At 49.3% G+C, this 15,868-nt stretch overlaps 1 long non-coding RNA gene across 1 annotated transcript in view; it reads left to right on the top strand.

Moving 5' to 3' along the window:
- Window positions 1-88: 88 nt before the first annotated feature.
- Window positions 89-15,868, top strand: part of LOC112546258 (uncharacterized) — a 34,767-nt gene continuing 18,987 nt past the window's right edge. The window contains exons 1-3 of the long non-coding RNA XR_012901172.2: window positions 89-587; window positions 860-999; window positions 11,449-11,611. This is a non-coding gene — a long non-coding RNA (uncharacterized LOC112546258). The remainder of the gene's footprint in view (window positions 588-859; window positions 1,000-11,448; window positions 11,612-15,868) is intronic.

Below are 15,868 nucleotides of genomic sequence, written 5' to 3'. Positions count from 1 at the left end.
GAGGAGGCGCGGGGGCCGGGCGGGCTGCACACGCGGCGGCGCAGAGCGGTCCCGGCTCTCGCGGCTAATCCGGGGATGCTGCGCCCTGGCCACCCGGGTTCCAGCCGCAGCCGGGGCGTGGGGACCCCGCTCCCTGCCTCTGCCCCCGGGCCTGGCCAGGCCCCTGGGCGCTGCCCTCAGTGCGGGTGCGAAGTTACAAACTCACAGGGGGCAGAAAAGTCTGGTAGAGTCGGGGGGGGGGAATCGAAATGTGCCCCCCCCCAGAACCCCTGGCTCGCCCTTGACCCCCCAGCACCCAGTGCCACGATCTCCCTCCTGGCCTGGCAGGCTGCTGGGCGCCTCCAGCTGCCCATGGACCACACACCAAGGCGTGGGGCAGGCAGCAGTGGGAACTGGGGGGCAGGCAGGGGGGAACACAGGCAGCTGGCAGGAGTCCCCAGCAGCAGGCCAGGTGGGAGTCAGACCAGCGTGTTGGCCATGTGGGGATCACCAGGCAGCACCCAGGGAGTCAGCGAGCGTGGGGCTCCGGGGGACGGAGCAGCCCGTCGGGTAGGGAGTCAGGAGCCAGAGCGCCAGCTCCAGGCCAGGTAGGAGGAAAGACACCAAGCACAAAATAATGGGGACGCTTTTGGGAGGCAGCAACTGCATGGCCAGCAAGGTGCCTCAAGAAGAGAGGGCGGTTGCATTTAGCGCCTAGGGGGCCTAGGGCAGGAGGATGGGGGCAGTTCAGGAGTCAGGGCTGGGGGGGGAGGGGCCCAGGATTGGAGGGTGAGGGGGGGGGCAAGGGTGGCATTTTGGGAGGGGGGAGCTGCAACCACACCTACTGAGTCACTGCTGCTCTTCTTCCTCTGATTCTCAGGGAGCGAAGGGAAAGTTCACAGGTTGCTGCATCCTCCTCTGGCCTCCCCTCAGGAGCCAGGGGCATCGTTCTGGGAGAGCGGGCAGCAGCCCTGGGTACCGGGATGTGGATTCCTTGTCTTCCTGTTGCCATGACAACAAGTGAGTGAGGGGAAAATACTCAGATTCCATGAATTACTTCTCTACCCCTTCCTTCACCAGCCAGGAGTGAGGGGCGTGCACCCCTCCCCCCTCCGGCCCAAGTACTTCCCCTCCCTCTCCGTTCCCTTATCATCAGGGGCATGGGAAGAAAAACAAGCCGGGTCCCTGTGTGCCTGGCTGCCACCTCCTTCCCCTACTCCTCCCCTCCCCCCAAAATGGCACCTTTGCCAGGAGCGAGAAGGCGGAGGTGGCACAAGCTGAGCACTTTCCCCTTCCTCCCTGATCGGCAGGGGAAGACACTAGCGGACATTTAAAAATGGCGGCGCCCGGCTTTATGCAAATGAAGCCCAGAAAATTCAAATCCCGAGCTTCATTTGCAACTCCGGTTGCCTACATTACCACCCTAGTTCGAACTAGGGTGGTAGTGTAGACATACCCTCTGAGAGGAACTCCTTTGCAGTTCACCCCCAGGTTGGTTCATGAGACACCTGGGATGGCTGGTGCCACCATTCCAAAATGTCAGGGGGTAAGTGCTGAGTAACTTTGAAATCTCTCGTTCTTGGATATTTTGTTGGCAAAACTGAATGTTGACACTTCCTCCCATGCATCGTTCAAACCAGAGGCCTGGGCTGAAATCTGTGAGGACAAACCCTTCAAATGCCTTTCTCCTTTAGTAAAGGTCTTCAAAGATGAGTTTAACTCCTTCAGCAAGGTGGGTTAGTTCTAGGGATGTTAAAATGCATTTCAGTAAGTAATTGTGTACTCACTGAAAATTTCAGAGGTTACATGTGGGGGCAGGCAGCTCCCACCTGCTGCCCTGGCTGCTGCCTCTGAATCAGAGGCAGCAGCCTGGGAGTTTGGAGGCAGGTGGCTCCGTGGGAACTGATAAAAAGCAGGGGCTGGCTTAAAAGCCAGCTACCAATGCATACCGGCTCCCCACACAAATGATGAACGCAGTTTTACAAACCCCAGCACGTACATGTACAGACAGTGAGTATGAATTTATCTCCGAATGACCAGGGGCTTCAGACCTTTACAGACTTTTATCAGAGATCTTACATGACATATTTTTAAACATAATATTTCATACAACCCGTGGATTCAATTGCATAATCCTTCAGGGTGCAGATGGCTCCTCTCTTTCCCTCCCTGACCCCCATTTGTACCTGGGGGTGCCTGGATGCTGATGGTTATGGAAGGAGCAAAAGTTACATGTAACTTCTCTGTTACTTGCTGCAGTCCAGTTAAGGGTTGTCAGTTGCCACCTTTCTAACTGGTAATAACCAGAACTATTCCCTCCCTTCACCCCAAAGATGTCCACTTACTTGCAGGCAAGACCCACAAAAATGTTCAGTGAGCAAGAAGGAAGGAAGGGAGGTGAGCAATGGGGAGCGGGTTTGGGGGAAGTGTTGGATCAGGGGTGGGACTTGGGAAAATTGGGCAGGGCCTCAAGAGAACAAATAGGGCAGGGGCAGAGCCTGGTAGAGAGGGGAAGAAAAATGGGGCAGAGGACAGGGCCTTGCAGCCTGGTTACCAGGGGTTGGCCCTGGGGCTGGTTTCATTCAACATCTTCTTTAATGATCTGCACGAGAGGATGGGTTGCACCCTCAGCAAGTTCACAGATGACACTAAACTGGGGGCAGAAGTTGCTCTGCTGGAGGGCAGGAATCGGGTCCACACCGACCTGGACAAATTAGAGGATTGGGCCAAAAGAAATCTGATGGGGTTCAACAAGGACAAGTGTAGAGTCCTGCAGCATCCTACAGAGACAGGAGAATTGCATGCACTGCTACAGACTGGAGGCTGACTAGCTAAGCAGCAGATTATGAGGGGGCTGGAACACATGACTTATGAGGAGAGGCTGAGAGATTTGGGTTTATTTAGTCTACAGAAGAGAAGAGCAAGGGGGGATTTGACAACAGCTTTCACCTACCTGAAGAGGGGTTCCAAAGAGGATGGAGAGAGGCTGGTGACAGATGACAGAAGGAGGAAAAATGGTCTCAAGTTACAGTGGGGGAGGTCTAGGTTGGATATTAGGACAAACTTTTTCCCTAGGAGGGTGGGGAAGCACTGGGATGGGTTCCCTAGGGAGGGGGTGGAATCTCCATCTTTGAAGTCCCGGCTTGACAAAGCCCTGGCTGGGATGGTTGAGTTGGGGTTGGTGCTGCTTGGAACAGGGGATTAGACTAGATCAGTGTTTCTCAACCTTTTTTTTATAAAGTGCCCCTTTAAAAAAAATTATAAGTACCCCCGGTACCTACAGTTTTTAGACACACAACATTTTTTTCTACCGTTGCAGCACATTTGTTTTATCATAGCCAGGCAGGCAATTAAATTTTTGGGTGTAAAAAGTACAAAAATAATAAAGAACTGTAAAACTTAAAACAAAAATTCAGTTTTCTCCACATTTCAGCTGTATTGACTCCTCCCACCCTCATCCCCACCTTCTCTTGAGTACTCATGTGGAGAAATCCCTGTAATATTATATTTTGTATTAAGATCTTGGCCTTTTAGATATATCTTTGTTAAGTGTTCTTATAGAATCTCTGTAACATTTTTCCTATAACTTTGTATTAAGATAAATAGATCTTGTAAGAAAAAAATGTCTTTTGAGCTCTCCCTTTTCCTTGATTGCCCTGTTGAAATGAATGAGGTGTGAATGGAGAATGAAAGGGGAGCACCTCCAGCAGCAGTTGCAAGGGCGGAGAGGGTCTGGGAGCCAGATCCAAGACAATACCTGCAAAGTGAGCTCATTAAGAAGACTGGACAGACAGATGCCTTGGGAGTTAAGCAGCAAGTGCCTGCCCTTGGAGGAACTCTCTTTGAAGCAGCATTAGGAAAGGCCAGGTGATGACTAATTGGCTGCATGAGAGGGATAAATAGGAGGCATCTTGCAGAGGGACCCCAGGTTTTCATCTTGTCAACATGGGAGTATCGATCCGGATCCGCAGAAGCCCAGCTCCACCCCCTCCCCCATCTAACTCACCTGGCCAGTGTAGTTAGGGGGAGCAACTTTTGGTAACAACAAGATGGAGTGTGCTTGTGCGTGTGAGAGAGTGCATGAGTGTGATGTGTCATATGCATATGATAAGTATTGATTATTCTATGTGTGATCAATAAATGTGGCATGTTGCCTTATCCCTCTGAAAAAGAGCCCGAGTACTTCTTTTAAGTACAACACTCATATCACTGGTGGAGAAACACTGGACTGGATGACTCCTGAGGTTGCTTCTAACCCAACTCTATGATTTTAAGAATGTGGGGGTGCTGGTCTGGGGGCTGAGCAGAGTCACCTGGGTGATCATTAGGGGTGGTTAGGTAGGCCCCCCCCTTAGCTGGTGTGCCCTTCCCCTCCCATACTGGTAAGAACTTTTTGCTTACTTGCACCTCTGTTTGGATGCCATTGCAGGCTGTCTAGTTGCCTTTTTGATCAGGTTTTGTGGTTGAAAACCAGGCATCTGGCAACTTTAAATGGCACCCAGACACAGAAGCCAAAAAACAGATTCTTAAGTTAAAAACTAGGCAGCTGGCAATCCTAGTCCAATCCGCCATTTGCATTCAGGTGGACTAAGCCGTTTTCCGGTCTGATTAAACCTTTGCCTTCACACAGTGCATTTTTCATCTGATTGGATGAAATTGTATCACCACTCCCCCCTCCACCTCCATGCTTTATGAAATGGTCCTATGAACCCAAATATACATAATCAGGGGCGGCCCGTCCATATAGGTGTACTAGGCGGTTGCCTAGAGTGCCAAGTTAAATGGGGCGCCAAATGGTGGTGCAATATTGTTGAGGGGTTTGTGGGGGGGCGTCGATTGCATGGTTTACTAGGGCGCCAGTTGCTGGCAGCTAGTCTAGGGCTGCCCCTGTACATAACTCAAAAGTGCTTGGGACAAATTGCTTCATGTAACCTATCAGCCTTCATGTCATAACCCGCTGGATCTGGTCATCTTATTTTGGTGTGTGTATCACTCTTGTGTGTGAAATTAGACGTGTGGAGTATGGAGTGCTTTATGGCTTTTAAATGTGCGAATGAAAGCCAGAATGGTTGTGACCCTCAGTGTCCTGATGACCAACTGTTAAACAATCTCTTTTGTCTTTTACGTCTTAGCAGTGGTTGGTCTGGGGAAGTCACATGTCCACTATTCCAGTCCACCCCCATTTAATCGGTTAATCAGTTATATTTAACATTTAACCCGTTAACTAATTAAACGGGATTTTACATCTTTAACTCAGACTAACACATTTATTTCTACTGGGGGGGAGCAAAGAAATGTCATGGGGGCAGTATGCCTGCTGCCCACATACCTGCCCCTTTATCAGCTGGCGTGGGCTGCGGGAAGAGAATAGAGACATAGGAGAAGGAGATCATAGAATCCTAGGACTGGAAGAGACCTCAGGAGTCATCAAGTTCAGCCCCCTGCCGAAAGCAGGTCCAACCCCAACTCAATCATCCCAGCCAGGGCTTTGTCAAGCTGGGACTTAAAAACATCTAGGGATGGAGATTCCACCCCCTCCCTAGGGAACCCATCCCAGTGCTTCACCCCCTTCCTAGGGAAATATTTTTCCTAATATCCAACCTAGGCCTCCCCCACTACAATTCGAGACCCTTGCTCCTTGTTCTGTCACCATCCTCTCTCTATCCTCTTTGGAATCCCTCTCCAGGAGGTTGAAGGCTGCTGTCAAATCCCCCCTCACTCTTCTCTTCTGCAGACTAAACAAACCCAAATCCCTCAGCCTCTCCTCATAGGTCATGTGCTCCAGCCCCTTAATCATTTTAGTTGCCCTCAGCTGGACCTTCTGCAATGCCCCTTTCTGTAGGGGGGGTCAGGAACTGGATTCAATACTCCAGATGTTGCCTCATCAATACCGAAAAAAGGGCAATAATAAGTTCTCTAGATCTGCTGGCAATGCTCCTCCTAGTGCACCCTAATATGCCATTAGCCTTCTTGGCTACAAAGGCGCCCTTTTGACTCTTATCCAGCTTCTCATCCACTGTAATCCCCAGATCCTTTTCTGCTGAACTGCTGCTTAGCCTGTGGGTCCCCAGCCTGTAACAATACTTGGTACTGAGAAGGGGAAGGTGAGGAAGGGCACGGTTCAGACAAGAAGCTCTATGGCAGCTGCTCTATTAACTACTAGACTGTGCGCTCAGGGAATCCGCTATTCTCTGTCTTCCCTTCCTTAACTTCAGCCCAGGCTCCATCCTGCCAAGGGGCAGAGCGCTCTGACCCTGCCCCAGCAAAGCACATCGGTACCCATTCGACTTTCCTCCACCAGAGACTTCATTGCTAAATCCGAATCATGGCCGCCGTGGAGACGCCTTTCCGAGCTCTCTCGGCTCACAGCTGCTGCTACCAGCATGTGACTTTGTGGTCTCTGATCCACGCTGTGCCAATGCAGCTCTCTTCATCGTTAAGATTCTTTATTGTTTCTGTTCGTGCGTAGAGGCCACAGCCACATCGGAAACCCAGCAGATAAGGTGGGGGCATGAAGGAAGGCATTGTCTCAGCTTTGACGGCTTGGACAACCTAATTTTAAGATCAACCACAGCATGTGGTTTTCACAAACAACACAAAGAAGAAGGCCAATCAGAGCCTGTTGTTACAGAGAAAAGCTATTTTACGGCTCACCGTCTGATCTGATCTGATTTGGGTTTTTTCTCTAAAACACCCTCGGCTTTTCCCCATTGCCGCTTATTACTTAAAAATGAAAACATGAACATACCATCATAGAACCCTAGGCAGGAAGAGACCTCAGGAGTCATCAAGTCCAGCCCCCTGCCCAAAGCAGGACCAACCCCAACTCCATCATCCCAGCCAGGGCTGTGTCAAGCCGGAATTTAGGATGGAGATTCCAGCACCTCCCTAGGGAACCCATTCCACTGCTTCCCCACCCTCGTGGGGAATAGTTTTTCCTAATATCCAATCTAGACTGTAACTTGAGCCCATTGCTCCTTGTTCTGCCATGTGCCATCACTGAGATCAGCCTCTCTCTATCCTCTTTGGAACCCCCCTTCAGGAAGTTGAAGAAGAAGAATTCTTCAGGAATTATAATTATTGGGAGCCTATTTGCCGGGTTTTCAATCCCCAGCTTTTCTTATGCCCTAGTGGTATTTTTGGTTTTTTTGTTTTGTTTGTTTGTTTTTTAAGGCATGCAGGGAGCAATACCATCCTGGCTTTTCCCAAATTGCGTTGTTTTCTTTAATGAGGTGTTGGGACTAAAACAATTCACTTAAAACCATTCAAAATGGAGGCATTGAACTTTTGACCCAAGGACTCCATTTTGATCAGAGTGCCTTTCAGCAGCTGGGGACTGTGCTGCTCTTGCCAGCCAGAACTGGTTTTCAGAACCTGCCATCCCCTCAGGGTGGTGTGCCACAGAAGCATTGTGAGGCCCTGAGCAGCTGCTGAGGGGGAGTGTCTTCCATCTCTGCATCAGACCTCCATAGCTGTGATGAGGAAGGGGGAAGAGTCCCTATCAATAATTGGAGATTGCCTATCTCCTAGAACTGGAAGGGACCTTGAAAGGTCATTGAGTCCAGTCCCCTGCCTTCACAGTAGGACCAAGTACTATCCCTGACAAATTTTTGCCCCAAATGGCCTCTACAAAGATTGAACTCACAACTCTGGGTTTAGCAGGCCAATGCTCAAACCACTGAGCTATCCCTCCCCCCACTAATTGATCAGAGTTCCACCACCGTGACAGCAGTTCTCCACAGGGCCCTCCCTGGAGCGTCTCCCTGTTAGCAATTAGCTCGAGGGTTGTAGGTCCCAGGCCTCAGCAGCACCGACTATCCAGCCTGATACCACCGGCACCTCTGAATAGAACAGGGGTTTGCTTTCTCGGGGCTCTCTCCTGTCTTCTTTTCTTTTCCTCCTGACCCACAGGAACATTGGGGCCCAGGCTTCATGCCTCCCTGATGAAATCCCTACATTGCCACATTCGGTTCGTTAGTTCCAGTCGACTAAGGGTGCTTCCTATCACTTGTGTTATTGTTTTAGTTCTTATACAACCACCCCCCCATTTTCCCAGTTAGTGTTATTTAATTCCCCAGTGCATTTGTTACCTTATTTTAGCGTGTCCTTGATTTATACATCACACTGGGAGGGCGCACTGAGGGGTTCCTCCAGCCGATGATAGATGCGGGAAAAGGGACCTGCATCCTCTGAAACAGGATATAAGGGGTCACTTTTGAATTTCTATTTTCTTAGTTGCCCTTGCCCCTAGGTAACAATTTTAGCGACTGCGGACGGACCTTTTCAGGAGTAATTGCCCTGATTAGGTCCAGTAAGCATCCTGAGATTTTGTTCAATTTGCAGTGTTAGGGAATAAGTCCAACTACTCCGGGTGGGCTGCTTCCCTTGGTCTACTGCTCCTTTTTGGGTTCCATACTGTACCCAAAATCATCATGGCTGAGCTGTGACCGAGAAAGGGGGTGAAGTAGGTTCTACAGCTGCAGGCTGAGGATCTCACGTTTCTCCCCAATCTGTAGGGCAGGGTCAGGTTTACTAAAAATCCTAGGAGCCTCTGTGGCTTTGTTATCAAGGGACGCCCTGATTCCACAGGCGGGAACTTAGATAGCAGATGGTGTATCCCCACCTTCACCACTTACAAAATATTGGTCCAAGAAAGGTGTAGCATGCCATTCCCATACCGGACTCAAAACCGTCACGGCTATGGCTGGTAGAAGGGGTGAAGTAGGTTCTGCAGCAGCAGGCCGAGGAGCTCACGTTTCTCCCCCTATCAGTAGAGCAGGGTTGGGGTGTCTACGAACTAACCTTTGGATTTTTGGAGGGTTGACGGATAAGCAACCCTCTAGGAATGATGCCTGGAAAAGTTTTTTGGCCTCTAAGGCTGGACCTCCTAGGACAGTAACACTTCTCTTGAATAGTGTGTGGATTGTTTTGGTCAGGGAGGGAACCTCATAAATCAATCCCTCTGCCCCCCCAACGGCTGGTGTTGCTCTGCCTTTAATTCCTTCCCTTCTTCTGCTGCCTAGAATTCAGTGCCGAATTCCAGGTGGGCTCACCCCACCCTGCATCGACATGATTCTTCTTCATCTGCAGGGGACCGCTGCATTTGTTGGTTTGGCGCTGTCTCTCCCTGCACATTTCATTCTAACGAAGGCCTTGGCCTTCTCTACACTGGCACGTTTTGTCACTTAAAACTGGCTTCTGGTGACAAAACAGTGAGAGCGTACCCACTACCGTGCAACTTTTTGTCAGGAGAGTGGGGACATCCAGTTTTGGCAACAAAAAACTTCCACATGTGCAAGAGACTCTTGTCTTTTCCCCTCCCTTTATTGTCAACAAAGAGCCAGGGTGGAATCTGTTGTTCGTTTTGTCAAGAGAACTGGCTTCCGTCAGGATCCCACCATGCCAGCTCTAAGGGCTCGTCTCAGTGTTTTGTGAGCTCTGCTGCCCTGCAGGCACTCACCCCTCCCCTTTTGAAGCTCCAGGAAGGCTGTGATTGATTCAGGATTAAACAGCGAAGCTGTGACCCGCTTGGAAATAGCGACTGGGCCTGCTGACTCACAAGCATGTGCCGTAGGCGATCAGCTGGGGACGCACGACAAGCAATTGACACTTCATCCCTCCAGCCCCTCGATACCACCTTAGCCCACTGCTCCCAAGGAAGATGCAAAAGCATGGTGTGTGCTTTTGCGTAGTTGGCACCCACCTGCTTAGGCCATGTCCCCTGCAAATGTGCAAAAAAGACGGAAAGCACAAGGAGGTTTTATGTTGCTTTGACTAGGCAGGAATCACGGGATTTTGTCAGAACTCCAAAGGACTCTGGAACTGTGCACATGGATGGCTGATATAACAGGCCAAGTCTCCCCAACCATCCAGCCTGCCACGTTGAAATGCACCACCCCTGAAAGGGCATCCTGGCATTCTAGCCATGGTCCTGCCTCCACTCCACCCAGCTCCGGCTCGCCTCCTTGCCCTCCAAGCTCCATCCAACTTGTGCCTCTTCCCATCCCAGCTCCGCCCACTGGATGGGCAGAAGGGAGGAAGCAAAGAGGTGACATTGAGAGGTGACCCGTGCCCCATGCTACAGAGGAAGGCGAAAAACCTCCAGGGCCTCTGCCAATCTACCCTGGAGGAAAATTCCTTCCTGACCTCAAATCTGGCGATCAGCTAAACCCCGAGCATGTGGACAAGACTCACCAACCAGACACCCAGAAAAAAGTTCTCTATAGCAACTCCTATCTTCCCACCATTGACTTATTTGCTACTGATAGTGAAAGGTCAATTAATTGCCAAAATCATGTTACCTCATCAAACTAGCCCCTTCATAAACCCATCTAGCTTTATCTTGAAGCCAGATAGGTCTTTTGTCACCACTACTTCCCTTGGAAGGCTGTTCCAGAACTTCACTCCTCTGATGGTTAGAAACCTTCGTCTAATCTCAAGTCTAAACTTCCTACTAGCCAGCTTATATCCATTTGTTCTTGTGTCCACATTGGTATTGAGCTTAAATAATTCCTCTCCCTCCCTGGCATTTATCCCTCTAATATATTTAAAGAGAGCAATCATATCTCCCCTTCTTCTGGTTAAGGGAAACAAGCCAAGTAGTGATGGATGGCAGAACAAGGAGCAATGGTCTCAAGTTACAGTGGGAGAGGTCTAGGTTGGATATTAGGAAAAATTATTTTGCTAGAAGGGTGGTGAAGCACTGGGATGGGTTACCTAGGGAAAGGACGGAATCTCCATCTCTAGAGGTTTTTAAGTCTCTGCTTGACAAAGCCCTGGCTGGGTTGATTTAGTTGAGATTGTTCCTGCCTTGGGCCGGGGGCTGGACTTGATGACCTCCTGAGGTCTCTTCCATCTCTCTGATTCTATGATTCTGTCCCCCTCTTGTATCCACACTCCCTTCTAGATCTGGCACCCCAATCTCATGTCCCAGATCACAATCCTCTCCTACCCAAGGTCACATCCAAAACCCCTGCACTTCAGTCTCCTGCCCTAGGTCACAACCGCCTGCTTCATCCCAACTCCCTCCCAGACTCCAGTCTCCCTCCTGCACCCCAGTCTCTTACGCCAAGCTCCCTTCTGCACCCATCCTCCATCCCAGACCCCACATCTCCATTAATATCATGGAAGAGTGCGGCCCACAACCACGTTCCAAAATCTTGGCGTGGCCCTACCATCAAAAATTATTGCCCTCTCCTGTTACATATTTGCCACACATCTTGTACAAAATGTAGCATGTAAGATATCTATGGAAAGGTTATCATTTGCTGAATATGCTTATGCTGTCTGTGTGAATGTGTCATTTTTGTGTTTGATGTTATGAGTTTTGGCTCTGTCCCTGTATTTCAAATGTTTTCTCCTGGAGTAATGACCTCAAGGTAAAAAACAACAAGTAGTCTGGTAGCACTTTATAGACTAACAAAACATGTTAAGTGCTACTAGACCATTTGTTGTTGTTTTTCTGTACAGATTAACTCGGCTACCCCCTGGACCTCAAGGTAGTTAGCCAGCACATCTTGGAGGAGCTATTTAAATTGAGGACATCAAAAGGACACTTATCTCACCATGGACCATGAGAGAAGCCCATCAAAACGTAATAGACTTTCCTGTGAACATTCCATCTGAAGGACAGGTAATGGCTTCCTGCTATGATTAAGCAAAATTGGGCATGGACTGGTAATCTGGGCTGAGGGCCTTGTTTGAAACAATGGGTTCCCCTCCACGTGGCCGCTGCTGTTCTGGGCTTGTTGTGCTTGCGCAGAGGCGACGCGCGGAGGATCTCCCTCACAGCGCAGGCGCGCCTCAGCCGGTGTGCAAACCGGAGGGCAGGTGGACCCAGGGAGAGCAGGGGCACCGACAGGGATGCTGGCGTGGAAAAGGGCACTGATGGTTAAAACCAGCGCTGGGCCAGATGCAAGGGAGGGGGAGAGAGAGGAGGAAGGGGGAGCAGGGTCGGCTCACGTGCTGCCACCCCCCTTCTCTGCCACCTCCCTAACTGCCACCCTGTGCCCCACACAGACAGCCCTCCCCACTCCTCTCCCGCCACCTCCCAACTGCCTCCCTGCGCCCCACAGACAGTGCCCCACTCCGCCCACCTCCCTAACTGCCACCCTGTGCCCCACAGACAGCGCATGGGGTGACCTTTCATCCAGGAGAAGGTTTTAAGGTACTTTTGGACCCAATTGGGGTCCCGCCCTGCCCCCCTGCGTGTAGCCTCCTGGGACTCACCCCCTGCCCCCCTGAGGTTACATAACCGACCCTCTTTCTGCCCCCTTCTTCCCCACCAGCACGCAGTGCCCCCACCCCCTTGCGCACAACGGCTCGGCCACCGCCCTGCCCCCCGCGGCACCTGCGGCCCCAGGCACGAGCAGGGGTGCCCCTCCTGCATGGAACCTCCCTTCCACCTGGGGTCTCTCCCCACCTGCCACCCTCCCCCCACCGGAAACCAAAACCAAAGCCGGCCCGACCTGCTCCTCTCGCTGGGCTTATCGGAGCAGAAGGAATCCGTGTGCCTGCTGAGCGCAGGGTGGCGGGGCTGGTTAACCCCGCGATGCGTTACACTGCTATGAAGCCAGCCGGCTGCTGTTCGTCCTGCGAGTGGGGCTCCTCTGGGTCTGGTTCCAGCCGTCGGGGTGAGATGTGAGCGCTGAGCTTTTCCTTGCCAAGGCAGGGCACGTGGATGCCTGAGCCAACCTTGCAAAGAGAAGTCCCCTTGCTAGTGGCCGCATGACTGTGTACTGTTCTCCTGGGGGCTGGCTGCTCAGTCCTGGGGAGGGAGGAGGCTCTTGCTGTTCTCAGAGGGTCAGGTGTGGGCCAGGAGTCATCAGCCCCCAGGGTCTGTGACTCTGGGGGTCCCCTGGCTCAGGGTCCCCTCCTTTTCTAAATTTTGTTCCTCCGGTTTTCTGAGCAACACCGGGTAAGTCCAGCTAGTGATTTTATAGACCTCTATCATATCCCCCCTCAGTCTCCTCTTTTCTAAACTGAAAAGTCCCGGTCTCTTTAGCCTTTCCTCATATGGGACCCGTTCCAAACCATTTTAGTTGCTCTTTTCTGAACCTTTTCGAATGCCAAAATATCTTTTTTGAGGTGAGACCACATCTGTTCGCAGTATTCAAGATATGGGTGTACTATAGTTTTATTTAGGGGCAGTAAGATATTCTTTGTCTTATTTTCTATCCCTTTTTTAATAATTCCTAGCATCCTATTTGCTTTTTTGACTGCCTCTGAACACTGCGTGGACGTTTTCAGAGAACTATACACAATAATTCCAAGATCTCTTTCCTGATTAGTTGTAGCTAAATTAGCCCCCATCCTATTGTATGGATAGTTGGGGTTATTTTTTTCCCGATGTGCATTACTTTACACTTATCCACATTAAATTTCATTTGCCATTTTGTTGCCCAATCACTCAGTTTGGTGAGATCTTTTTGAAGTTCTTCATAGTCTGCTTTGGTCTTGACTATTTTGAACAGTTTAGTATCATCCGCAAACTTTGCCACCTCACTGCTCACCCCTTTCTCTAGATTGTTTATGAGTAAGTTGAATAGGATTGGTCCTAGGACTGAACCTTGGGGAATACCACTAGTTACACCTCTCCATTCTGAAAATTTACCATTTAATTGGGATAATACCCCAATTATCACCTCTAATATCATTAGCTCACAGACATTTACCTCCCCCCCCCCCATCCTCCTTCTGTTCTAAAATTTGATTTGTCCTTTTCATGTGTTCATTTTTTTAATTGTATCCTTTGGTATATAGGGTTGTGACAATTTTCTTCCACTATTTGATCTGAGGAAGTGGGTCTGGCCCACGAAAGCTCATCACCTATTAAACCATCTTGTTAGTCTTTAAAGTGCTACATAGTCCTGTTTTTTATTTTGCTATTAATTTGAGGTTTTGGCTAGCTGTTCCTCAATCTTTTTTTGGCTTTTCTTATTACATTTTTACACTTAATTTGGCAGTGTTTATATTCCTTTGCATTTACCTCACTATGGCTGGACTTCCACTTTTTAAAAGATGCCTTTTTATCTCTCACTGCTTCGTTTACATGGTTAAGCCACGGTGGCTCTTTTTTAGGTCTCTTACTATGTTTTTTAATTTTGGGTATACATTTAAGTTGGGCCTCTATTATGGTGTCTTTAAAAAGTTTCCATGCAGCTTGTAGGGATTTTACTCTAGTCACTGTATCTTCTAATTTCTGTTTAACTAACCTCCTCATTTTTGCATAATTCTCCTTTTTGAAATTAAAAGCAGTGTTGGACTGCTGAGGTGTTCTTCCCACCATAGGAATGTTAAATGTTATTATATTATGGTCACTATTCCCAAGCGGTCCTGTAATAGTTACCTCCAGGACCAGATCCTGCACTCCACTCAAGACTAAATCAAGAATTGCCTCTCCTCTTGTGGGTTCCTGTACCAGCTGTCATTTAAGGCATCGAGAAATTTTATCTCTGCATCTCGTCCTGAAATCCCCCATTATTATTTAGTTTTTTATTTTGATAGCATTTCAACGTTACTATCACTGTCCTGGTCAGGTGGTCAATAATATATCCCTACTGCTATTTTTTTATTTGGAATTTCTATCCATAGTGATTCTATGGAACATGTTGATTCATTTAAGATTTTTACTTCATTTGATTCTACATTGTCTTTCACATACAGTGCTACTCCACCACCCACATGACCTATTCTGTCCTTCCGATATATTTTATAACCCGGTCTGATTGTATCCCACTGATTGTCCTCATTCCACCAGGTTTCTGTGATATCTATTATGTCAATCTCCTTCTTTAATACGAGGTACTCTAGTTTACCCATCTTATTATTTAGACTGCTAGCATTTGTGTAGAAGCACTTTAAAAAAATTGCCATTGTTTATTTGTCTGCCCTACCCTCATGTATTAGATTCTTGTATATGTGATTATTTAGTGCCAGCAGTCTGGATCCACCTTGGTTTAGGTGGAGCCCATCCTTCCTGTACAGGCTCCCCCTCTTCCAAAATGGTCTTCAGTTCCTAATAAATCTAAACCCATCCTCCCTACACCATCATCTCATCCATGCATTGAGATTCTGAAGTTCTGCCTGCCTACCTGGCTTTGCGCGTGGAACAGGGAGCATTTCTGAGAATACCACCATAGAGGTCCTGGATTTCAGTCTCCTTCCTAGCAGCCTAAATTTGGCCTCTAGGACATCTCTCCTACCCTTCCCTACGTCATTGGTACCTACATGTACCATGACCACTGGCTCCTCCCCAGCGCTACACATAAGTCTTATCTAGATGCCTTGAGAGATCTGCAACCTTCGCCCCAGGCAGACAAGTCACCATATGGTTCTCCCAGTCATCACAAACCCAACTATCTATGTTTCTAACGATCGAATCACCCACTACTAACGCCTGCCTCTTCCTAACAACTGTCGTTCCCTCTCCCAGAGAGGCATCCTCAGTGTGAGAGGAGACATAACATCCTTTGGAAGGAGGGTCCCAACTATGGGATGGTTTCCCTCTGCTCCCATTGATTGCTCTCTTCCACTGAGCCTTTCATCCTCCTTAACGGCACTGGGGCTAGCAGACTGGAGGTGGGATGGTACTAGTGTCCCGGAAAGCCTCATCAACATACCTCTCTGCCTCCCTTAGCTTCTCCAGTTCAGCCACCTTGGCCTCCAAAGCCCGAACTCTGTCTCTGAGGGTCTGGAGCTCCTTGCACCGGGTACACACATATGCCACCCGCCCACAGGGCAGATAATCATACATGTGACACTCGACGCAATAAACAGGATAGCCCCCACTCTGCTGCTGGGCTTCTGTCTGCATTTTCTCCTATGAATAAATCTGATTATAGACAGGGGTTTTATTTAAATGTTTGGGATACAGATTATAAAAGTTTTC

The sequence above is a fragment of the Pelodiscus sinensis genome, chromosome 2, assembly GCF_052426305.1.
Source record: "Pelodiscus sinensis isolate ZL-2025 chromosome 2, ASM5242630v1, whole genome shotgun sequence".
In the NCBI taxonomy this organism is placed as follows: Eukaryota; Metazoa; Chordata; order Testudines; family Trionychidae; genus Pelodiscus; species Pelodiscus sinensis.
The sequence above is the reverse complement of the archived record's forward strand: the minus strand, read 5'-3'. Positions and strand labels throughout refer to the sequence as shown.